Raw genomic sequence first — 26,884 nt, 5'->3', positions numbered from 1 at the left:
GACTATGAGAAAGGCCATTTACTAATGTTGTCCTTAACTATGCCCAGTGTTCATACAAGGTGCCCCTTATATTCCATCATGTTAATTATATGAAATTCAGAAAATTTTTACCTCTTGGAAATCAGTTCTACAAACTGATATATGATGAATATCCACAAGAAATCATGTTAAGACACTCAAAGGAACTAGTTCTATCTGCTTTTTTTTTTAAAATAATTTTTTATTGATAGAACGCATGCCAGGGTAATTCTATCTGCTTTTGTCTGAGTTGAATTTGCATGAAAAATCTTTTGTGGGGGAATATCATATGTAGTTGGCTGCAGTATTATTTAGATAAGGATGAAAAATTAAACAGATGGAGATGAGGGAAAGGGGCCATATTCTAGATATGCAAAAATTGGCAAAATTTGATGAATCCCCATTTAAAAAATGATCTACTTATTTTCTATAAAGTATGAACATGATAAACATGAGATGCAACAGTGGTACACAATATAAGGGATTGAGAGCTGGTTTTGGAATCAGGAAGCCCAGTTTCAAGTATATTCTATTGGTATCTACATACCATATCAAAAGATGTGAATAAATTATGGTATATTAAAATAATGGAATATTATTGTTGTGTAAAAATGATATACAAGTTGATTTTAGGAAGGCCCGAAAAGATTTACATATCCTGATGCTGAGGAAAACAAATAGAACTAGTGTGCATGGTAACAGCAAGATTGTGTGATGGTCAGCTATGAAAGACTTCATTCTTCTCAGTGGTTTAGTGAACCAAGGCAATCCTGTATAAACTTTGGATAGGACATGTCATCTGCATCAAGAGAGAGAACTATGGAGAATGAATGTAAATCAACACATGCCATGTTCCCTTTTTTCTTTTTTTCTTTTTTTGTTTTTTTTTACTCTCTTATGATTCTTCCCTTTTGTTCTCATTTTTCTTTCCCAACATGCTTCATAAAGAAATGTGCATTAAAATTATTTTTAAAAATTAAAAAAAAGAGATGTGGAAAAAGGCCACTAACATGTTTGGATGGGCTCTTGTTAAGAGTTTTATGGGAGGAGTTCAGGAATCATATAGAATGAAAAGGCATGGACTAGTTTCTAAACTACTGAACAGAGTACTCACATTAATGAAATCATAGATATGATTAAACATATATTTAACTTTTATAACATGAGATTAACAAAAATAATTCTATACATGCTTATTATGCTTTGTGCTTCCAAAAGGATTTTCATAGAATTATAGAATATCAGAGTTGAAAAAGACTTTTTAGAGGTCATGTAATCTAACACCTAAATCATGAATCCCAATTGAACTGTTGTTAACTTGTAGTTCATTCAGAGAGATATAACACATTTAAATAAAAGACTCTCCTCAGAATCAGAAAGTCTTACTTCAAGTTCTGCTACTTTCTGGTTGTGTGATTATAAGCAAATCTCTCCAGAGGACTCTCTAATATTACAGACTATTGAACTATATTGATGGTATGTGTGGGGGATGAGAGGAAGGTTCATAATGCAGATTCTCAACAATGAGGAAATGAACTTCCATAAAAATGCCAAGTAAAGGTGATTTTTATATGTTGAAGGCAAAATTCCCATAATGAGTATATTTCAATATGCTCTGGCAAACTATTATTAGCCCACAAATAATAATGCAAGCAAAACCAGACTTGCTAATCTAATCTTCAGAAAATGCTACAAGTCAATTTCTGATAGTTATCATTTTTCTATCTATTTGAATGACTTTAAACAAGTACCTTCACTTGTCTGTGCTCATTTTTTTCCCCCAAAATATGGAGGTTGGACTAGATGATCTCTAAGGTATCTTCCAAATTTGCGATATTATATTACTGTTTTCTATACAAAGAGTTCTGGTGAATGAGGTGCCTCAATGGTTAGTGTTATTTTGGGGATACCTATGTCTTTTTTTCTCATTTAAATGGTGAACAAAGTGGAGAAATCTTCACATGTCTGCTTGCCAGTAAAACTATAGATTTCATCAAGGATATATAAGATTAAAGCCAGGCATTTCTCAATTTGACTGATTCAATCTACCATACAGTGAATATAATCATCTCATATGATAGATAATGGCTGAGTATCTCTTGTGTTGGAAGACTTTATCCAAAATTTTGTGTATGGAAGAATTGTGAGAAATCCATGCCTTAGGGAGGGCCCTTAACTTCAAAGGAATCTTTTAATACAAGGGTTCCCTGATTAATGTATGTAAGGAACCAACTGAGAGTCTTCCCCTCCCAGATTTATTTATTTATTTGTTTAGATTTTTATTTTTTGGACTAAGTGAAAGAGGAGATTTTTTTTTGCCTTAATCACTACCGAGTCTTAATCATTGTATGGGTGCCTCAGTCAAACTGAGATCTGGTGAAGACCTTAGTTTAAATAGACCGAGGTCTCCCACTGCATTCAAGCCCATCTCTAGTCGTTCTGATCTATGTCTAGCCTCTGGACCCAAATACTCTGGAGGGGAAGGTGAGGCAGGTGACCTTGCCCAGCCTCCCTCACTTACTACCAATCTACTTGCATGTCACAGCATCACCTCCCTGATATCCCTTCCAGAAGGAAGGACAAACAGCAACTCTGTGAGATCCAGTGAAGGGACTTAGAAAGAAGCAGGAAATACTTGGCTTATGTAAAGTATATAAAATCATACAGATGTATGAGATTGAGGGGAGTGTCTATATGTGCACGTGCCATTATAGGGGCAGCTGACACAGTCATGGGAGGTCCTGCCCATGGAGATCCAGCAGAGGATTACTCTTTTGGTTTGTAGAATATATACTACAGTAATAAATAGACCAAAGTTTTTGAGAAATTAGGAGTCAGATTCAAGGTCAGCTTCCTGGTATTCTATGTATTTTAGTTTCCTGCTCTTCAAGCAGGTTCCCCTGACTCTGAATCATCATTCATTTCAGCCCTTGCATCTTAGCACCTCATAAGCCCTTTGATACCAACCCAAACTGGGTTTTCAGGTCTTGTTTGTGCTCCTTCCTGTCCAGATATCTTTTCCTTGGCCCCAAATCTCCCCTTTACAGAAAAGCAATCAGTTTTCTAAATGGAAGAGCTTTTGATGCACTAAGTGAAGTCTTCTCATGTCATAGGAGAGAATCTGTTATTGATTGCTTGTATAACATATATTGGCCACTGATGTGGAGAATAGGGAAATAAAAAGTTAAATATTTCTGTAGTGGATTGAAGTTTGCAAAGCACTTTATAGACATACAACCCTGTGATGCAGATGCCACCATAGAAGGAAACAGGATTCAGAGAGGTCAAGAAACTTGTCCATGAATAATGTTCTAGGGTTAAGGTCTGATTCAAGCTGGTCCCCTGGCAGTTTGGGTTCAATAAGGAAAACAAATGAAACACTTGTAGATCATTTGACAGTTAATGAAGGGAGATTTACTTAATCATTGCAAAAAGCAATTCAACAAGGGGAAGCCTTGAGAATTCTTTGAGTTGATTTAGCTGAGTGAAGTTCTCATCACAAGTACTTCCCAAATATCTGAACATCTCTCCAGCTTCTTGTGACTTCTCTGTATTCAGATAATGAGCAAGTGACATCAGTAGTTTGAACTTTTTAGTCCCCTGAGTCACCAAGTCTTGAATATTTCAACATCCTTTAAAGAAAAACCAGTCTGACATACACAGGGGTGAGGAGTGTACCATCAAACAGTTGGTAAATCTAGGGAGCAGAATTCAAAGTTGTATCTTTCTAGGCCCACTGCTCTTTTCATTAAAATGTACCACACCTCTACCTCATTTAAAAAAATGAAGATTCAGACAGCACATTTCATTTCCTTTTCATCACTGCTTCGACTTTGTTGAGTATAAGAACTTGAAAGGAACAACAACTTTATGTCTTTGAAAAGGCAAATAAAATGTGTGACAAATCTTGAGCCAAAAGTTTTAAAAATGATTTCTGATTTCGTGATCTGGCTGTGACTTTTCTTGAAAAATTATACATCAGATTTTAATGTAACTGTTAGATTAACCATTAGCAATATAAATACTTTGTTCATTACTCATCCAAAACATTGTACAATTGATGAACTAAAATCAAATGGAGTGTTAAGTTTCATAGTGAAATTAATTCATTCTCCGATCACAGAAATCTTATGAGACTCTAACAGGTTTCAGGTTGGGTATATTCCTGCAGTTTGGAAAGGTTCCTCTATACTGAATGATTTGATGTAATATAAAATAGAACATTATGGATTTTTTTATTGACTGAGTATAGACAGGCTTAAAAAGTAAATTAGATAGATGTGTGTACTATAGAAATGGTCAGCAATAAGAACAACTAAAGTTCCAAGATTCTGTTTGTGCCAAAAATAAATCTAATTTCTTTAATGTCTGACTTAAGACCATAGAACTAAGGAACTTTGAAAGGCATCTAGTTCTACCTTTTCATTTTATAGATAAGGAAACTAAGGCCTAGAGAGGTGAAGGACTTGTCCTCACATAGGAATTAGCACAGCCAGGGGCAAATCCAGGTTTTTGGATTCCAGATGCAGCTTTCTTTCCCACTGTATCATGTTGCCTCATATTTCAAAATAAAAATCAATCAACTAATATTTGCTGAACAACTCAACTCTCTTTGAGATTAAATTCATATTTTCAATCATGATAGCATTAATGTCTTAAAAGCAGATGGGAATTTTTCAATGATTTGTTGTAATCTACCTTGATCTCACTGATGAAAGTAAAACGTAGTTAATTCTGCCATCCAGAGGAGGGGTTTCTAAGGTATAAGTATTCAGACTATGACAGACATAGTATAGTTTAGTAGGGTGAGTCTTGAAGGGGGACCCAGGAGTCTCAGGTTCTGCCTTTAATGAGTAACATTAATTAGGTCAGCCAGTGTTGTACAGTAGGCCTCAGAGGGAGAGTTCTGACTTTGATGCATTGGTGTGATTATGGGCAAGTCATTTAACTTCTCAACATTCTAGGTAACTCTCGAAGCCTCTATATTTATTGCCAAGAATGTGCCAATCAGCACTGATCAGTGGATGAAGTTGCCTATATCAATAAAAATCTCAGATCTCATTAATATTTTGAGGTTCAATTGCTTCTTTCTGGAGCTCAGTTTTCTCATTTGTACACTGAATGGCTGGTCTGCTCTAGATCATCTCTCAAATCCTTTCCAGCTCTGAACTTCCTCGATTCTGTCCATGAGGATCCTCTTGCATCTTTTTGTGGGTTGGCTTTCTGTAAATGGGTGATTTGTGCTCTACAGTGAAAGAGTTTCTGATGTACAACTTATGGTCTTCTTATGTCAAAGGATAGAATGGAGATTGTTGAGTGATTGGGCAGGGAGATAGAAAAAGCTCTAGCATGTATGACAGAAAAATTCACTCAAAATGTAGAAGCCAAGTGCATTGTTCTCATGCCATACTGGCAAAAATAATCTTTCTTTTAAAAGATGCTTCCCATCAAGAGAATTAAAAGTAGAATCCTGAACTTCTAGTTTACATTTGCTATATCTATTTATGCTGCTCATGGTTTAGGAAGTCTGTTCCTATTCTATGGTTCGTCTCCCCAGCAGTCATAAAATGAATTCTCCCAGCTGAATACAAAATGATTCTCCCTAACTCTGATTCTTCAAATGAGAATTCATGTATCAAAGCCAGAAGAGCTTAGTTCCTAAGGCTTTTCTGGCGCCCTGACCTGAACTCTAATTTCTCTCCTGAAGGTATCTAGCAACAAGATATTTTAAAAATAAGAAGCAATCCACATAGTGGATAGAATACTGGACTTGGAATCTAGAAAATCTGGACTCAAAGTCTTATTCAGAGACTTTGTAGATGTGTGACTATGAGCAAGGCATCTAATGTCTCATCATCATTTGTACAGTGGAATATAATGGTTATAGTATTTATTAGTCACAGGGTTATTATGGGTCTCAATAAAAATTGTTGTTTTTCAGTCATCTTTCAGTAATATCCAATTTTTCTGACCTTATTTGTTTTTTGTTTTTGGCAAAGATATTGGAGTGGTTCACCATTTCCCTCTCCTGCTCATTTTACAGATGAAGAAACTGAGGCAAACAGAGTTGTGACTTGCCTAAGGTCACACAACTAGTAAGTGTCTGAAGCCAGATTTAAACACAGGAAGAAGAGTCTTCCTGACTCCAGGTCCAGCACTCTATCTACTGTGCCACCTAGTTTCCCTAAATTAAGAAAATGTGTGTATATATACATATACAAATACATATATATATATATATGTTTAAATATGTATTTGATGTAATATAAAATAGAGTATAATATAAGGTATTGTAAGATATTGTATAATTGCTCATTATTGTTATAACCTTGATCTATAGTCATTAGATTGTAAGCTCCTTGAAGGAAAAGACTGTCTTTTCTTTTTTCCTTTTTGTATTCCATTGCTTAACACTGTGTCTGGAATAGTAGCTGCTTAATAAACATTTGTTGACTGTTGACTCTCTGTGTTACTTCTAAGTTCCATATTCTGAAGTCTGAAAATTATGATGATGAAGATAACCTTTTTTTTTCCCTGAGGCAATTGGGTCACACAGCCAGGAAGTGTTTAGGGTTAAGAGGCTGGAGAACTCAGGTCCTCCTGATTTCAGTTCTCTATCCACTGAACCATCTAGCTGTCCCCTGCAGAAAACCTTTGAAAGGACTTCAAGGTTTACACAATGCCTTCCTCATTAAAAGTCTTCAAGGTAAATCATGAAACTATTGATACCTCCATTTTATAGATGAGGACAATGAGGTTGAGAGGTCAGTGTGTGAATAGTCACACAGAACTAGTCCGTGTTAAAGTCAGGATTTGAACCCTATCCTCAACTAATACTCTTTTTTGCTATATTGCATTGTCTCTGAAAATCAATCAGACATTACAGAAACATTTCAGCCAGGATGTTAGCTTAGTCTTCAATTTTTTGATGTAAATAATAATTCTTTGAAATGGAGATAAAGAAAAACACCCAGTACTTTTAATGACTGTGTTCATGCTACCATGATCTCTTCTATGAAGTCAGCTCTTTGAAGCCAAAGACTTTAATATGATGATTTACCCTTTATATAAATGTCATATAGTACTGAGAACTGTGGAGTGCCTGTATCAGGGACATTTTTAATGGTTCAGAGGGCTAGGTTCAAATCCAGTTTCCTTGCTTTTTACTTGTGAGATCATGAACAATTATGCTTAAACTCTCTGGATATCCGTTTTCTCATCTACACCTTTTAATTTATGATTCTATGAGCAGACTAACATTAAATTAAGGGGTAGGAGAGGTTGATGAGAGTCCCTCATATAAACATCCCTTGCATATGTAAGGAAAGGACTGTGTGGTGTTACCTAGGAATCAAACACTGAAATCAAATGTGGATAGTTCTGATTTGTCTTATGTCTCCTGAGACAGTGATGTTTCAAGGCCCTTGCCATAAAGATTTATCTTTCTCTCCTTGACCTCCTTACTTTCTTGGACACAAACCATTCTGTCTTTGTTTTTTTTTTTTTTGGTCTATCTTTGTTTTTTTAATTTCTTTTTTTAATAATAGTTTTGTTTAATTTTCAGAATATATGCAGATTGTTTTCAACATTCACCCTTGCAAAACTTAGTGTTCCAATTTTTTCCCCTCCCTTATCTCCATTACTTTCCCTAGACAGCAAGTAATCCAATATAGATTAAACGTGCAATTTTTCTATACATATTTCCACATTTATCATGCTGCACAAGAAAAATCAAATCAAAAAGGGGAAAAAATAAGAAAGAGAAAAAAAGCAAGCAAGCAACAGCAAAAAGTATAAAAAATATTCTGTTAAAATCCATATTCAGTCCCCATAGTCCTCTTTATGGATGCAGATGACTCTTTCTATCACAATATCTTAGTCTCTTTCCTGTGTAGAATGTTCTCTTTTTATGTGACTTTCCACCTTACCAAATCCAGTCCAAAGCCTAATACAAGGGTCACTTCCTCCACGAAGCATTTTTCCAGCTCCTTTTACTCAAATTTGTTTTTCCCCATCATCTGACCTCCCTTAGCCCTCTCAGACAACTTCATGCTAATTTATATACCCTATGCTTTTTATCATTCTTTGACATTTTTGCTGTGTGATTCTTTTTTCTTTGATTAAATTATAAACTCCTAATGGTTAAGTGCCATATCTTAAACTTCTAAATATAATTCCCAACACAGGGCTTGATGCACAGTATCTTAAGACTCAGGGCTGAAATAAATCCTAGAGATCATCTGCTCTCTCATTTTAGAGCAGGTCAGTAGTGCTCTGATCAGTTAAATGAATTGTCCAATGTCATAGAGCTAAAAAAAATAGAAATGACTTTGAAACTAAAGTCTTCTCACTAGAGATCGAGGGCTCTTGCCATTATGCTATATTACATGGTAAAAGCTCGTGAAATAATAATTATTACTTTTAAATGGCTATGACTTGTTCTTTGGGTAGGATGGCTTATGAAGTATCTGAAGGATTGAAAAAAAAAGATAGGACGGTCTCTGTGTCACTTAAAGTATAGAAACATGAATATTTTAATTGGCTCCTGGTAGTGCAGAAAGAATGGGTATGGTACCATCAATGTTTACTGGATAGTGCTGGTTTATGGCAGCTTGGGCATCTCCCAGCTTGAGATCTTAGCCCTTATGTAGGACTGGAGAGATGTGGACATTTATATGGCCCTTTCCTTGTCTCATTTCCCTCCTTGAAAGCAATCTTGAGTAAGCCCTGGATTTTCCTGTGTCTGATTTATCTGCATGAGATAATTCTACCTGCTTCCTCAGGAGACCTTTCTGCGAAGCTTTGCCGCCTTTTGTCTTTGTCAGGAAATAAAGTTTCAGAGCAATAACTCATGAATGTTTCAGGGGAGGCCATAAAGAGATGTTATTGAACAATAAAACTAAAACACAGTTCACTGACTTCCTCCATTCTCCTGCATTTGCTTAGCTGGCACTAAGACTCTTGACTATACTTTCCCAAATTGATTCATATCTAGACATCCCTGTGGAGAAGTCACTTCCATGGTTGGGGGCAGAGGCAGAAAGATGGCCTGTACTTTGCTTTGTGTGACATCCAGGACTGACCAGTAACATTTCCTCCCCTTTTTCGGGGTAGCTATCCTAATAGACTCTTTCCTGAGTCTATATTTTTCTTTCCTCTGAGTTATAGGGTCACAAATTTAGAGCTGAAAGGGGCTCAAATGTCATCTAGTGACCTTTTTTATGTGTAAAGAAATTGAATCTGAGAGAGAAGAGACTTGTTCAAGGTCATACAGGTAGTGATTAGCAGATCCAGAATCTCCAGGATATCAAACTCACTATTCTTTTCATCCCAATAGGATGTCATTTTACTGAAAACAAAACAAAACAAAACAAAAAACAGACAAACAAAAACATCAATCCTCCAAAGGCTGAAGAGCGAACTATGAAGCCTGGTATTGCAGAAACTGTAGGAGACAGTCTGTAACTGAGTATCTCTAATTAGTCCCTTCCTCAAGGGCATTGCAATCTGCTCGACCATTTCTTTTTGAGCCAACTTGCTCATGGCTTTGAGCATCCTGATTAGAGTGAAGGTAAATCAAGTTTAAAGTGTGAGGTTGTGAATTCAGCATTAGCTGGGCTTTCATGGAAGTTTCTTTTCTTCAAAAAGTGCCATTTGGTCTTGTTGTCCACATTGTAAAACCAATTCTCCAAGTGGCCTTGTCTTGGTATGGTTGGGGAAGCTGCCAGTCCCATTGTTGTATAAGGAAGGATGTAATGAAAGTAAAATTCCACAGGGTTTTGGATGAAAAATGAAACAGAATTCCCTCTCCTGTAAAATATTGATGGTGGTTTAGGGGATATAGTAGAGCAGTTTTACACCCAGCTCCGATTCTGCCATATAAACCCTAGTAGGAGCAGGTGCACCTCATCTTTGATAGCATTGTCATGGTGGAAAACAATGAATGAGGCCATTTCAGCTTTAGTTTCAATAAATGCTTGGCACTGGTCAGGGTCTTTGGGATTGTAACTAGAGCTTATGCTCTGGTCTTAGCTAGAGATTGTGCTGCCTTTCTTATGGGCACAGGAGACTGTCAGTTTTGAAGTTTAATCTTCCCACAAAACTTTGTGTAAGCAAATTGAGATACTGGCAACTTAAAAACAAAGATAATTATCTCGACAACATGTAAAATTTAATGAGTGTTGCTGGTGACAGTGCAACTTGAGATTTTTATTTGAGGTATTAATAGTTTATATGCTTCCAAAACCAACACCAAACCTGTGGATAGCAAGCCATGAAGCTCTGCCCCCATGTTTGTATTCTGTTATAGAAATCCAAATGGCTACCTTCCCTCTTGCTGTGCAGATGGGTTGAATCTAACATGTAGACCCTCATTACTAAAAAGATTCATTGAGATTGCCAATTGAGCATGTCAGGGAGGTACTCTGACATAGATAAGGAGAACATTGGATAGGGATTCAGGGAGGTCTGGATTCAAAATCTACTTCCAAAATGTACTAACTTTATGACTTTGGATAAGTGATTTTTCCTCTCTAGGCCTCTAAAAGTTCCCTATGGCTTCACTATAGTACTATATTCTAAATTATGCTTTATCATCTGTGTCAGTGGAGAGAATTTCCATACCAATGAAATCACATATTTCTGATATATTGCATGTTAGAAGGATTGAATTTTATTATTCATTTATTTATCCATATGTTCATTCAAAAACCATTTGTTAATCGTAACTTGTCCAAGGTACAGTTAGGCACTGGGGAAACAAAGATATGATATGATAGAAAAGCTATTTGATTTACTGCAGAGGGCCTGGGCTTGATTCCCATTTTGTCATATTGCCCGTGTGGTCCGGACAAGTCATTTCAGTGTCCTGTCCTTTCAAATGAGAAGCTTAGGCTGCATGACCATTAAGTTCCCTTCCATTTCTTAGAGGGATTCCAAGAAAGCCTCTGTCAGTGCTGATGTCAAGAAATTTGCTATCTGATGAAAAAACAAATATCCAATCATCCCAATATTAGAAAAAGTAATACCAGGGCAGTAGAAGGAACTGGGCAAAGTATGATGAGAATTTTGATGAAAAATTTCTCAATCCTTTGATCTAGGAGGGGCAGAAATCAGAATGTAAGCTTCTTGAGGAAAGGAACGATTTTCATGTTTGCTTTTGTAGCCTTACTGTTTAACATCTCTCCTGGAATATAGTAGATGCATAATAAATGCTTGTGGTAGATTTGAATTAAAAGTGGCAGCTAAGTTGAACTTTGAGCAAAGGGAAAGACTTTAGGTGTGTGTGTGTGTGTGTGTGTGTGTGTGTGTGTGTGTGTATGTGTGTGTGTGTGTGTGTGTGTGTGTGTATGACTAGAACTTCTTAAAATGGAAAAAAAGTTAATACAAAAGAAAATGGGGAACTCCATTGAGCAATTATTGAAAGGCAGGGAAGAGCATATAGGACATTTAATATACTTAAGCATCTGTTAGAAGCAGTGAATTCTAGATGCTTTCTCAAGAATCAAATATAAACTTTTTTGTTTGGCATTAAAATCCTTCCCAAGTTATAATTCTAGACTTAATACTACTACACACACACACACACACACACACACACACACACACACACACATATATATATTTGTATATATAGTCAATTTAGCTGGACTACTATATATATAGTAGTCCAGCTAAATTGACTTTCTTATTGTTCCTCATACATAATACTCCATCTTTTGTTTTCCTCTATGCCTTTTCATTGACTATCTTTCATAACAGGAATTAACTTCTTCCTTTCATTTACTTCTTGGAATTCCTAGTTTCCCTCAAGGCTTAATTCAAATATGTATATGAAGTCTTTCCTGATCTCCCAGATCTCTTCCTCCCAAATCCCCATATTGCATCTATTTTATATGTAACTATCAGCATATATGTCCTGCCTGTTAGAATGTAAATGCTTTTAGGACAGGTCTGTCTCGTTCTTATTTTTGTATTTCTAGCACCAAGCACAGAGTTTGGCCAATGAGAGGCACTTAATAAATGATTGTTGATTGATAGGGAATGCATCTTAGAATTGTCTAGTTTGAAGGAAATTCAGTGTCCATCTAGTCTAGCCCATATCTGAAAAGGAATTCTTACTATGAGGCCGATGAGAAATATTGATCCACTTTTTAAAAAAATCTTCAATGAAGGGAAACCCATTAGCTCCTTAGGCAACCCATTCTACTTTTGGATATCTCTTAATTTTTAGGAAATTCACCCCTCCCTCAACAGAACAAATACTTTCTTATTTTGTCTTTTCTATGACATGATATATTAAAATACTTCAACACAACTATGGTTATCTCCCCCTCTTTTTTCTAGGTTAAATATCTCCAGTTCATATAGCCTACCCACTTATACCATAAACCTTATATGGTCTTTTACCATTCTTTATTGCCCTTTTGTACAAGCTATTTAGCTTATCAATAGTTTTTCTAGATTGTGGTGTTCGGAAATGAACATAATACTCCAGGTGTGGTCTGACCAGGACAGAGTACATTAGCTATGTTTATTAATGCAACGCAAAATTGCCCTAGGTTTTTTTTTTTTTTTTTTGTCTACTACATCACGCTGCTGACACATTAAACTTGCAATCTACTAAAACCCTCAGATCACTTTCTGACAAACTACCAATCTAAACATTCCTCCTCTATTTTGACCTTGTAAAATTGATTTTTTGAACCCAAATAAATTTATTCCTATTGAATTAAGCTGAATTGCAGACACAAGACAGCATGACACAAGTAAGTGCTTTTTCCTTGTATTTAGACAACTTATCTCAGATATTCATAGCCTCGTTAACAGAGAATTCTCTTGTCCACTATGATCTTTTATTGTAAATAATAAGATGAGCTGTAATGCCAAAGCTATTTTTTTGATGTCAAATTACTTCTTTCAGTTTATGTTTTCGATTTCATCCAAAAGTTCTGGGACACTTTGTGGAGAATAAAGATAGGAAGTGCCCAGCTCTTTTCCAATTTTCACTGAATGTGCAACATTGGCTGGAAGTTGTCAATTTTTAGAAGGGAAGGATTTTATTTCTGAACACAATTGTCAGTCTCTGAGTTTGCCATCCTGTAGCAATCTTTCTTGATCATATTTATGTAAACTTTTCTTCACTGTTAGAGATTCTCTTCTGAGAGAAGTAAAGTTGGGAATCCTTACACTGACAAATTTAATTAAAGTCGTTTATTGCTGAGATCCAGGGTAAAACCAGCAAATTTTATTAGTCATCCTATAGCAAAAAAGTGATGACAGCATACTTTTTTCTTTTATAGCTGGAATGGGATTTTATTTATATTTTATGCAAAACAAAGTAGCTGGTATAATTAGACAGTAATTTGTAACTTCCAACGTAAACATTTTAGGAGCAGTAGTAGCAAAAGTGAGTGCTAATTAGAGAGCTGTTAGCTAAAATATATAATTGGTAACAGATTGACAGGCCATTCCAACAGCGGGCTATTTATAATTCCATGCTGTTTTTTAAATTCTATTTTGTTTAATAGTCTTTGGACAACTCATAAGAGGGGCAAGCTTCTCAACTTGATTTGCAGTTTAATTTCTTTAAATAAAATGAAACCTTGCAGACGTGGATGCTGTGCCGGCTAGCTGCAATAATTAAAAAGTATTATTAACTGGATGACTTTCTTGCTCTGTCATTTGAGATTCTAATTTCTTTCAGGTGCCCAATCTCCCTGAAGAGAGCAATAAATCCAAGTATTATTTAATTATGTTTTTAACAATAAAGGGCACTTTAATCAGCAACCTTTCAGGAGCCCTTGCCTTGTAGTCATTTATTTAAACAATGAAAAAGTCAAGAGATATTTATATTAGTGAGTGTGGAGCTGTGCATCACAGGCACTAACTTAGGCTGCCTTGGTGCCTGTGGACAGTTGACCTCCAGTTTCATTAGATGAGAAGTTATTTAAAATATTGACAGGAGGTGGAGGACCAACTTGCTGTAAGGTTTATGATGCTCTTCTGGGTATCTTGGCAAGAGAGGAAGAAAGTAATCTGAGCCTTATATTGTGACTTCTCCTTTTTTAGAGAGGAAAGAGTATTTAATCTGATAATCATCCAGTGAAGCAAGTGTCGGGTGTCAAGAGGCAAAGGGAGAGAAGCATTTCCCTGCATGGAAAAAGCTTTGCAGGATAATTGTCTTTGCTTTTTCCACCTTCTGCTCATTATGGCAACATGTCTGCTTGGTTTATGAAACTTTTTTTTGAATAGTTTTCCATCCATAGAATAGGTTTCCATCAGCATAATGCATATGATGAAAGCACCAAGGATTCTGGGAAACCTCTCTTCTACCATTTCAATATAAAAGATATATAAAAATATATACATATTTATATATTTATAATATATTATATATATTTATACACACACATATATATAAATATATATGCATATGAAGATATATATATGTATGTATATATATATATATATATATATATATATATATATATATATATAAAAATATAAAATCTAATCAGAGAGTTCTTATATCCAAAAGGAAAGCAAATCTGGTATTGACTTGGGTGGGAGGTTTTTTTTTTTTTCTCTTTTCTTTTTCCGTCTTTCTTATGAAAAGGTTTCTCAGGCAAGGCTCAGAGTCCAGAGGAATGCTTGTTATTTGGCCAGGGCTGATATGCACAATTGGATTACTTATCATAAAAAAAAAAGAGACAAAAAAAGTCAATAGCATATCTCCTAGAAGTCACATTCATGGAGTTTAGGAGCCCGTAGCCCTTATGAAAGTAAGCCCTGGATAATTATTATCTGAGTCAACATCTCTTTAACAAACCCATGAAAGGGCAAAACTCATAGGAGCAGATGGTGTGGTGGATTCTCCACTAGCATCTAATCATGTCCATTCATACCCCCAATCTTTAAATATATGTGCCTATCACACACATGTGCATGTGCACACATATGTACACAGAGAAGTCAAGTCAATATGCATTTATTAAGCACTCATTATGTGTCAGGCACTCTCATAAATTCTGGGAATATATGGGTAGAAAGAAATATTGCCCCTATATCCAAGGAATTCACATTCTGATGGAGCAAGACAACACAAAGAAGGAGACTGAAAAAATGAGGGAAGGAAGGAGAGATAGAGCTCACCCAAATGGAGTCAAAGTTGAGAAAATCTGGAAAGTTTGGAGTACAGCTTAAATGTAGACATGGTCATGCTGTTCAACTTCCTTAAAGTGGAGATTCTGAGAGAAACCAGCCAATCAGAGATAAAAGCTCCAGGGGCATAGGGTACTTCCTATGTGAAAAGTCAAAAGATAGACTCAACTTCCAATGTGAAGTTTCTGTGGCATGATAAAGAAAGACTGGAGAGTCTGGAGGGCAGGCTGGAGAGGACCCCCACTTCTTGTTTGAGCTCTCCTGGAAAATCTTTTTGCATTGTCCAAGTATACTCTCCAATCTTGGTAAAATAGAATTGAGTTGTTATAGTTTAGTGTTTCCTTAAACAGATCTTTACTGATTCCTTAAATATAATCTAAGCAAATGGAACAGCTCATTCCCTGTCTCTTCAAGGTAATGTGTGTGTGTGTGTGTGTGTGTGTGTGTGTGTGTGTGTGTGTGTGTTTGGAGGAGAATGATATGACTGGACAAATGGCTAAATGTGAATGAAGACTTCAATGACTCTCATAGAGAGCCCTACAGATTTAGATATAGCAAGTGTAGAAGACTGAGATCAATCTAAAATCAGCTTAGGACATAATGTGGAAGGTTTTGTTTTCTTTTTCTTATTTGTTTTTCAGACTGAATCTTTGACATTAACTTGTTTGATATTGACTTGTATATTTTTACTTAAAATGGAATGCCAGGTTTTGGGAGGGAGAATACTGGCAAATTGAGAGTTCTTTTTAGTCAAGGTCTTGTAATGTAAAAAAGAAGAAAAGAAAAAAAAATAGGACTTCACCTGTCCTTTTCCTCACTATAGTAACTACCCATCTTTAATATCCATTCCCAGATTTTAAATTGTCAGAGGAAACAGGTACAGACCTTAGACCAATTTCATTTTGCCAAGAAGAAGAGGGGCAACATACAGATAGTAGCCATTATAGTGAATGACAAAAATCTACAATTATTCCATTATTTCAAAGAAATTCTATCAACCTTTTAGTTTATTCTTTCAAAGATCCTAGTCTCACAGTTCACTATTCTTTCAATTCTGTGACCTCTACTTTTACTCTTCAACTTCAGCTCAATACAAGAATAGTTATGCCTTTGGTCATCAGCTATTAAGTATTACAACTTCATTACTGAAAACTTTACAATTCCTATTTGACCATTACCTCCTATCCTTCCATTTATGTGTCTCATGCTTAAACCGTTTTTTTTTTTTTAATCTCATCCTGGTCTTATTACCTGATTCCTTGGTTACCATCTCATTCATACTTTTACTACTCCTATTAATGTGTTGTTGAATTGCCCTGGAGGAAGTTGTACAATTGTGCTGACTTTGCAACAAATTTGTATTATCTAATATCAACTGGAGCCTTCCTGCTGTAAGGTAGTCATTTTATTTTTCTGTAATTGATTCTCTATCACATAACCCCAGGGAAGTTCTTCTAAACCTTCTCTTCCCTTCACAAACCTCTCAGAGCATCTCTTTTCCCTCCCTCTCATCAGAGGACATTGCTTCAGACTTTATTGAGAAAAGAAAAGCTATTCATTGTGAGCTTTTTTCATATTCTACATGTTACAATCCCTTAACATCATCCCTCACTATCTTTTTTTATTTTTGCTTTTATTTCTGACAAAAAGGTAGTCTTGCTTTCCATTAAGTTCAGTTGTACCTTTGATGCTCTCTGGCAATTTTCCTTTTTAATCACTCACCCCCTATCTCTAATTATCAGTGTTTTCTTATTCATGAACTACTTGCTTGTTATCTACAAACATGCCCAGATGTCTCTTATTCCTAAGGACACCACACTGGACATTGATAGCCTTTCAAACTATCACCCTCTATTTCTTTTCTATTCAAAGTCAAATTTCTTTAAAAAGCTCTCTGTAGTCACTCTATTTCCTCCGATCCAAATGGTCCAAGAACTTAGCTCTCATCTGAGATTTTCTCCAAGATTTACAAGAATCTCATTATTGCTGGATCCAGAAGTCTTTTGTTCAGTCTCTGTTCTTTCTGACTTCTTTCTAGGATTTGACATTATTGTCTTCATCATATTCCTGATTATTCTTTGTGCCCTTAGTTTCATGACATTGCCCTCTGAAAGTTTTTTTTTAACCTTCCTATCTGACTACCTCTCCTAAGTCTCCTTTGCTGAATTATCAGCATCTTTCCCCCTAAAAACAGGTACTCTCTCTTGTACCTTGTCTTTTATTCTATTTAGTTTATAGTTTTCTCTTCATGATTTTCCATACATTCAATTATCATCCATCTAGCGACAGTTTCTCTCCATAGCCAAGTCCTGAATCACCTAATTCTTATTTTGTACCTTCAGCTGAATATCACATAGATATTTCCAGCTCAACATAACCAAAAAAATCATTCCATTTCCCCCTAAACCTACCCCTTGTCCAAATATCTTTATTTCTATTGAGAGTACTATCATTTTCCCAGGTTTACAATCTTAGAGTCATCTTTGGTTCTCTCTTTCACTCCACATATCTGATCAGTTGCCAAGTCTTGTCAATCATACCTCCCCAAGTCTGTCACATTCATTTCCTTCTCTCTAATTTGGGCCCTTATCTCTTAGCTGAAATCACTTCCTAATTGAATTACAGTCTTCCATTTTCTCGCTTCTCCAACTTATCTTCCATAAAGCTTCCAAAATAAGTTTCATAAAGGACAAATGTGAATGTGTCATTCTCCAGCTTAAGAACCTCACTTAATTCCTATTACTTTGAGAATGAAAAATAAATTCCTTCACTTAACATTTAGAACTCCTCAAAGTCTGACTCTTGGCTGATTTTTTCAAGCTGATTTTCTCATATTTTACATTCTAGCCACACTATTCTCCTATTACCCCAGATTTGGCATTGACTCTCCCATATCTGTGACTTTGCAAAGGATATCCTCATATGTACAGTGCATTCATTGTCACTTCCATCTTAAAAAAATATCTTCTGTTACCTCTGATGAAAGCTATAGTTATGAATATTTTCTTCCATCTCAAATTATTATGTCCCTACTTATCTACATACATATTGTATCTCTGAAGTAGACTTTAAGTCCTTGAAGCTAGAGACTGGTTCCTCCTTCCCTCTCCTTCCCCTTACCCCAAATCTCTAGGAGCTAGCATTATGCCTTGAATGTAGTAGGAATTTAATAAATATTTGTTAAATTGGATTGGAGCCTACAAAGTTGGTTTGGATATATTTACTATAGTCTAGAGCTTCTGGTTCTTTTTGTTTGCTTCAGAGTAAAACACAGCTGGGAAAATTTGTGGGCAATTGCATGAACAAAGCAACTAGATTTCATTTATACATTCATATGGCTTCACTTCTCTGAACCAAGACAAAATAGCAACCTTATATAGCAATATGGGGATGGAATATACTATCGTGATGCCTATACTTTTTGGAGGTCTTATTTTAAAAGAAAAATAAAAGACATTTATATGAAAACTTTATTATACATTTAAGAGAGCCACCAACATACACTTCTTTTTATTTATTTTTGTTAAAACTTTTTATTTATAAAACATATGCATGGGCAATTTTTCAATGTTGATCCTTGCAAAATCTTCTGTTCCAAATTATCCCATCCTTCCCCCCACTCCCTCCCCTACCTGGCAGGTATGTTAAATATTTTAAAATATATATTAAATCCAGTATATGTATACATATTTATACAGTTATTTTGCTGCACAAGAAAAACTGGATCAAGAAGAAAAAAAACTGAGAAAGAAAACAAAATGCAAGCAAACAAAAGAAAGAATGAGAATGCTACAACATATACTTCTAAGTGAAGAAACCTTCTAAATTCATTTGTAGATTAAAAAAAAAACCTTTAATCTGCTGAAGGTGGATGTGGCTGTATCTTAAAATCATACCTATCATCTAAATCAAGAACAATGCTAGCAATGGAGGATAGCTTCACAATATGTGGTTATGTTCTTGTATGTTTTTCTCGTAGTTGTAGTTTGCTGATTTCTTTTAAAAATGTAATTCAATGTTTTGTTACATTTTAAGTTCTGAACTGTCTCCATCTTTCCCCACTTTGTATTAAAGAAGGCCATCATTTTCACACACATGAGTGTGTGTGGGCATGTGTATATACATATTCACTTATGTAACTATATATTTTTACTATACAACTTTTGTTTATCAGTTCTTTGTTTAGAGGCAGGCAGATAGCATCTTTCTTCATTGATCCTTTGTAGTTGGTTTTATGTATAATAATCAGAATAAATTAGTTGTTCACAGTTATTCTTTGAATAATGTTGCTGTTAACTGTATAACGATGTTCTCTTGGTTCTGCTCATTAAGTTCTTCATTGTTTCATGCGAGTCTTCCATGTTTTTCTAAAATCAACTTGCTTAATATGTTCTTGTGTTCTGATTGGCAAATAGGAAACCACATATCAAGTCACTTTGTTTGGATAATTTGAGGAGTGAGAAAGTACTACCAACCAGGGAAATCAGTAAAGGCTCCCTTTAGGAGATGGCTTCTGAGTCAAGCTTCAAAGCAAGCTGTTCTACCATGTGGCTATGAGATAGGAATGAGTAAGGGTTTGGAGATAAGAAATGAACTGCTGAGTGTGAGGAAGAACAATAGGATAGTTTGGCTAGAACATAGTGAGCATAAGGGGAAGTAATATAAAATAAGCTATATATATATATTTTACAAACAACAGAGAACTGATGAAGATTCTTGAGCAGGGAAATGACATGTTCAGACATGTACAATGTTTATTGAATTTAACTAAATTGATTAAATTAAATATATTTGGATAATTATTTTTATGAAAATGAAACAATGGTAGATGTAAATAGAGATACTCAGTGCTCAGAAACACAAAAATAAAGACAATACAGGTGAACAGAAAAGAGCATGCTTGAGTTGACAAACCTTACAATGATGGATGAATTTTCCAAGTTGGACCCCTGATGGCTTTTAATGGAATTGTTCAGCTGAAGATCTCCTTCCATTTGCCTGTACATTACTAAGGCAATTTTCTAGTATTTTTGACTAGCTCTAAATTTCAGAAAGTCACTACTGCAAAGTGATTTATGTGATCTCCTGGCCTACAGAATGCTTCAAGAAGCATCCTTGGAACACTGCGAATGCATATGTTCTTTACCCAGACTCCCCTTAATCACAGATGTTGTAACCACAAAGAATTATCTTCAGCATTTTGCTCTATAGAAGAATGAGTCTCCAGTGTATTATCGTTAATCAAACTTACAAGAGAAGGGTATATCCTAAAAGGTTAATTAAATATGGAATTGGGTGAGAATATACCTTCCAATGCTTCCAGTTTGAATTTGAAAAAAAAATTGACTACCCATTCTCAACTGTAAGTCAGCAGATTGGAATCATACCCAAGTTGAAGGCTAGCTCTCTACCTCCTGTACTTGTTTTGATTTTCATTTCTCTTTAATGTTGTGCTTTATTCTGCACAAATAGAAACTATTTAGGGATTGGAAAGAATTCTAATCAAATTAGGCCTTTTACTTGTAACATTGAATGAGGGGTGAAAGGTGGAGAATGAGAAGGGAGAGGGAGAGGAAGGACAGATTGTGCTCATCTTGGTTTATTTGATGATTTTTTTTTCTTTGTGAACAACAGGTGTAGAGCGTTGGTAAACAGAAAAGAGCATGCTTGGGTTGACAAAGCTTACAATGATGGATGAACTTCCAAGTTGGGCCCCTTATGGCTTTTAATGGAATTGTTCTGCTGAAGATCTTCTTCCATTTGCCTGTACATTACTAAGGCAATTTTCTAGTATTTTTGACTAGCTCTAAATTTCAGAAAGTCACTATTGCACAGAGAAGCTGTTAGAGAAGCTGCCAGAACATTAAAATGAGTCTCTTTCTTGCTTATAAATGTCACATTACCATTCCTTGATGTTCTCTATTCTCCTTTTACTCATTCCTATCCCAGAAAGCTAAAAGGGAAGATGGACAGCTAAAACTATTTTACCTAAATTTTGGTATTGTTGTTGGTCAAAGGAATCTAAAATTTGTCTGCACTTTTTAATCCTTCTTGTGTTTTTCCCCAATCATACAAGCCCTCAATTTAAGTTTGGTACCTTTTTACAGAATCAACTGGTCCCTAGTCTTTTCACCTCCAAACAGGCCTGTTGGTTTTCAGCTACCATCTCTATTGCTTTCTGCAGGAGGTAGAAGAGACATGGATTCTAGAATTTTTTATAGCTGGACATTTTCTGAATGCTGTCACCTTCCTACTTAATATTTCTCCTACTCTCCTATTCGTTGGGAATTGAAGTGGAAAACTGAGTCCAGATTTCACAAGGTGCAAAAGAGAGGGGATAATTGGATGATCATCAGACCTCTTATTTTTATTTTAGAACAATCATTTAAAAATTTTTTTTCTTTTGCTTTCTTATCCCAGATATATAAAAGTCCCAGGAATAATCTCAGATTCACTTCTTTGGCTGCTACTAAGAGCAGGAAAACATAGAAAGAGGGCAACCCATTGCTGAGAAGAATTGTGAAGACAGAATAAAGATTGTGATAGAAAAAAAAGATGGAGTCAATCAGCAAACAGATAAGTATACCTGTTTTTTTAATAGTCATGTTTATCATGACTATCAGTTGGTCTTTTAGGTTTTTAAAAAAATGCTTTCCCTAAATTGATATTAGTTTATATTCTACTTAGTCTGACAAGTAGATGAAGTAGATAAGAGTTTTTCAGAATGGATGGATCTGTGTCCTGGGAAGAAACATCCCTTTTAGAGAGATACTGAATCCGGTGAGAAATTGAAGTGTAAAAAGTATAACCATCATCACCATCATCATCATAGAGTAATAATCACAGTGATTATCACACTAGTGTTTCTCATTTACAGGACACAAGTGTTGCTATGTGGAAGACCTTTCAGCAAAGGGGAATGTATGCTGGCAAAACTAGTACTGGCCTGGGAATCAGGAGACCTGAGCCCTACTCCTCATTCAGCCATTAGTTGAATTAAAAAACATTTATTGAATGACTACCAAGGGTGTTCTGGAGTCAGCTCTAATTAATCTGATTGTTAAATATCCAATATGAGCAGTTATACTAAAGAAATTGATACTAGCTATAGATTAAGGTGATTTATTGTTTTTTTTGAAACAGGTTAATGTTTCAAAATGTTAATAATGCACATGAAATGTAAAGTTATATGTGCTTACATTCCTTTTCCCTTCTTCCCCTGAGCCTGGTTGTTAAATATTTACCAGTACATAATGGTTGCTCTATAAACATTGTTTGAACTGGGCAGAAACTCAGGGAATAAGATTACCATCACACCAGAGTCCTGGTGACTGGACATTAATAATAATATTAATAATGATGATCATAATAATAACAGGCACTTATTGTTTTAACTTTGCAGAGTGCTTTACATATATAATATCATTTGAGTCTTATAATACTCCTGGTGCCTTGCGCTCTGTGGCAAACATTTTGCTAGAGAGAAAACAATGCATAGAAGTAAATAAAATATATTTGGAATAAATACAAGATAATGTTAGAAGGGGTGTGAGAGAGAAGTCTAGGGAGATCAGTAAAAACCTTCTAGCTCCCTGTGTGTCCTTGGCCAAACCTCTTGAGTCATATAAGCCTCAATTTCTTTATTTATAAGACAAGGACTATGGTACTTGTCCTTACTATCTCACCAAAGATGAGGCATAATTATAATTATGAGAATACTTTGAAAAAATAAAAATATAATAAGGTTTTCTTAATATTATTCTTACCTGTGGATATTCTATGACTTGAGAGAACTGTTCTCTCCTCCAGCCCCTAATTTGCCCTGTTACCTTTAATACAAACCCACAATTGTTATAAGGTTTAGGAAATTATTTTCCTATGTTGGCTGAAGTTGAAAAAGGAAGAGGGAAACAAAGGATAGAACAGATCTCTGACTTCTGTCTCCCTAGCCAGATGTTGACTCTTTGGGAGCTTAGAGAATGACTTTTTTTTCTATAGAGATTCAAGATGTCTAAACTAATCTTCGCTAATCCTCTTATTCTTACAGTGAGTTCATGAAATCTGTGAGTTAAGTATTACTGAGCACGTATCATTACAAGAGATGCATTAGGAAGAAACTGCCTTGTCAATACATTTCATCCATGCTTTATCTCAACACTGTTGCCATACTAGCAAAAAGGAAAAAAAAAACCTGATGCATTTCCTGGTATTTCTGATAAGGGATAAATTCATCTCGACCTTAAAAATTTTGAAGGTAACAGTGTTAGGCCTTTAGATATTACAGGGGTAAACATGGATTAGAGGAGAGTAAACATAGATTCTGGTCCCAGGTCTACCCAAGGATGATCCTGGCCCTTTGAGCCCTAGCTTCCTCATCTGTAAAAAAAAAAAAGGTGGGGGGATAATAGCCACTTTTTCTCTTTCTCATGCATGGCACTCTGTCTGGCATTTCCATGCACTTGCACTAAGACAGTGATGTGGTGAGTAGAGCATTGAACCTGGCATCAGAAATATCTGAGTTCATATATGGGCTTAGACAGTAGCTATGAGACCCAGGACAAATCACTTAATTTCTTTGCCTCAGTTTTCTCACCTGTAAAATGGGGTTTAATAAGAGTTCCTACTTTCCTGGTTGTTGTATCAAATGAGATAATAATTGTAAAGTACTTAACACAATACCTGACATATAATAAGCTTTATATATATGTTAGCAATGATGATTATGATTATGATTGTACTGGCCATCCTTAAAAACTAGGATATATTCCTTCTTAACTTTTGCCTCATAGAATATCTTTCTCCCTTCAATACAATCCTATCTTTTCCACAAAGATTTTTTTTTATGTTTATTCCTCCTTTCTTATTTATCCACACTTTATTACATTGTATTTATTCTGTGTATTCATAGATAGTATATATAGCCCCATATATATTATCCTTGAGAGAATGAAAACTCTTTGAGAGTAGGAATTATTTCTTTTTAGTGAGTCTATACCCTGGCATGAAACATAGTATCTGGCATATATCGATCATTTAATAAAAGGTTCATTGGCCCATGTTTCTTAAAGGAAAAAGCAAGGTGTTATTATTATCCATTCCCTTTATCTGAGTTAAATGGCCATTCAGTTTTCCTGAACTTAGAATAGCAAACAGCTCAGTTATTGCTTCAGTAAGTTAAATATAGCAAAGACTCATCTGCTAATATCTGAGGGTTTCAGACAATTTCTCAGGACTAGGGTGTAGTTTGTTTCAATATAGGAGCATTATGGTTTTGGGGTGTCTTGGAGGCAGATACTTCAGTATGATTATCCTAAGCACTAGCCAGACACTTGAATAGATGCTTGAGGGAGGGTTTTTACAGGATAGTTTGGAATCACAAGCTTGACAGTGGCACTCCAATTGAAGAAGCAACTCAGAGCTCTTTAGCAAATGTCACATGCAATTGGACATGCCGAAGCTATTTTTATATGAATGGATTCATAATTTCAACATCAATAGTGACTTAATTTTAGTTCTTCTAGACAACTCTCTCTGCCTTCTCAAAAACAAAATAAAACAAACCAAAAAAAAAAAAAAAACTTTCAGCTTTGGTAACTGGTTGTAGATTTTGATTGTTTTTAAGTGGCTGTCTATTGATGGACACCCAAGTGGAAGCAATCACACCTGTGGGCTGAATCTCAAGATGAACAGGAGGAAAACAAAACAAAACAAAAAGCCATTTCTCATAGAGTGCTTTGATTCCAGAAAATTGGGGGTATTCAATCCTGCAAATGTGCTAAAACATGCAGGATCTCTGACAACCATAAAGAATTCACAAATGCTCCTGCTTTACATAGAAGAATGTCATTTTGAGTGGTCATGTGCCCATGGGGCCTTCATAGACACAAAGCTAACTTTGGAGGGTTGTGAATGTATTGCTGACTAGAAGTGGAGGCTCCTGGAAGATTTAGATTTTTTTTGTCAATTATTTGATTGTTTATTCAGAGGCTGAGGGCACTTTACATATGTTATGTGTTTTGGTCCTTCCAACAGCCCTGTGAGATAGATATTACTTTAGTCTCATTTTACATCTGAGGAAACGAAGGTTTGGAAAGTTTAAATTATTTGACCAGGGTCACAGAAATAGGAAATGTCTGAGATGGCATCTGACCCAGATGTTCTTCATTCCAAATCCAGCCCTGTATCCATTATACAGTATTACTTCTCATTTGTCATTAGCTTGGCTTTTTCTGGCATGAAGACCACCATAGAGATAGACCCCACGTCTTAAATCCTGGCTTATTTAAAGGCCCAGAGTATTCTTGCTTTCCCAACTTTATAGAATTCACACTTTACTTTAATTCTACCAGTAACAAGTTTGTGGAAGCCTGACATATATTACCAGATGTAGGACCATAGATGTAGAACTGTTGCGGAGTTTAGAGGCCATCTAGCTTAATCTCCTCTTCTCATTTTACACATAAGGAAAGTAAAATTAAGAGGAAATTACAGGTAACAAGCAGCAGGTCTGAGATTGGAATCTGTATCTAAACCTTCCTAGATGTACCATGCTGCCTCTCAGATAGATCCAAAAGAGCCCCGTGGAGTCTGATTCCTCCGCCTTCCATATAGCACTCAGAGCTGCAACTGAGCACAGAGTTGTCACGAAAGGCTATTGATGGAATGAATGAAATGGGGAGAGATTTTGAAAATCCAGAAAACCAGGCCGACTCTGTGAGTAAAGTGAAGAATTGAAATGAGTTAGATACTTCACATTCTAAAATTCTTTTCCCTAAAATAAATTCCGCTGTGTGTTCTGGAGTTTAATTGTGTAATAATTTCTACACATCCTCCCAGTCACTGCTGCCATTTGGTCTCCTTGTCATGGGGAGACGCATATATTGATTCCCTTGGCCACTAGATGTCTCTGTTACCTTGGCTTATTTTGTTCACAATTATATGTTCCAGTTTCTATTTTCAAGAGAAGAAATGAAAAGTACATCTTTCCAGAGCTAGGAGGCCATCACTGTTTACCTTGTTAAGTAGAGCTAAGGTGCAGTGCTGCTTTTGTCATTACAGGAAAGATTGTCCTTTAAGTGTTTAACCATTAACCCAAACAAGATTTCAGCATCCTTTATAATCTTTTATATGTAAAGCTGTAAATATATATGTATATTCATCTATCCATAAATACATGTTACACCTCTATCTAGATATATCACATATATGTGTATGTATGTATACATCTATCTATCTATATGTCTATTCAAGTTAGCAGTTTATGGTGTACACCAAATATTGGGCAGTTTTCCTTTTACACTCACCCATCTCACTGAGACTGACAGTGAAGTTCTGGAGAAAGATCAAGAAAGTGTCTTTTTCTTATAGAATTAAAAAGGTATTCAGTGGATCCCACCTATCACCTACAAAGATAGTTTAAAGGCAGAGAAGTGTACTTGGACCATAGCATCATGCAGTGTCAGAGAGCAAGAGAGCTTAGAGGTCACCTAGTTCAACTCTTTTATTTTGCAGAGGAAGAAGATGAGGTCCATTCAATCCAGTGATTGGAGGATCTTACTATGTAATTGAACTATTTTGGTTCTATTGCCTCATGTTTCTTTGTCAGAAGTATGTCAAAGAAGTAAATTCAACAATGGGGAGTCCTGGTTTGAAATGATGAAATTGCCAGTTCAAATTCAGCCCTTATGAAAAAATAACAAAATCA

The sequence above is a fragment of the Antechinus flavipes genome, chromosome 2 (assembly GCF_016432865.1).
Source record: "Antechinus flavipes isolate AdamAnt ecotype Samford, QLD, Australia chromosome 2, AdamAnt_v2, whole genome shotgun sequence".
NCBI lineage: Eukaryota > Metazoa > Chordata > Mammalia > Dasyuromorphia > Dasyuridae > Antechinus > Antechinus flavipes.
This window is presented reverse-complemented; position numbering follows the sequence as displayed.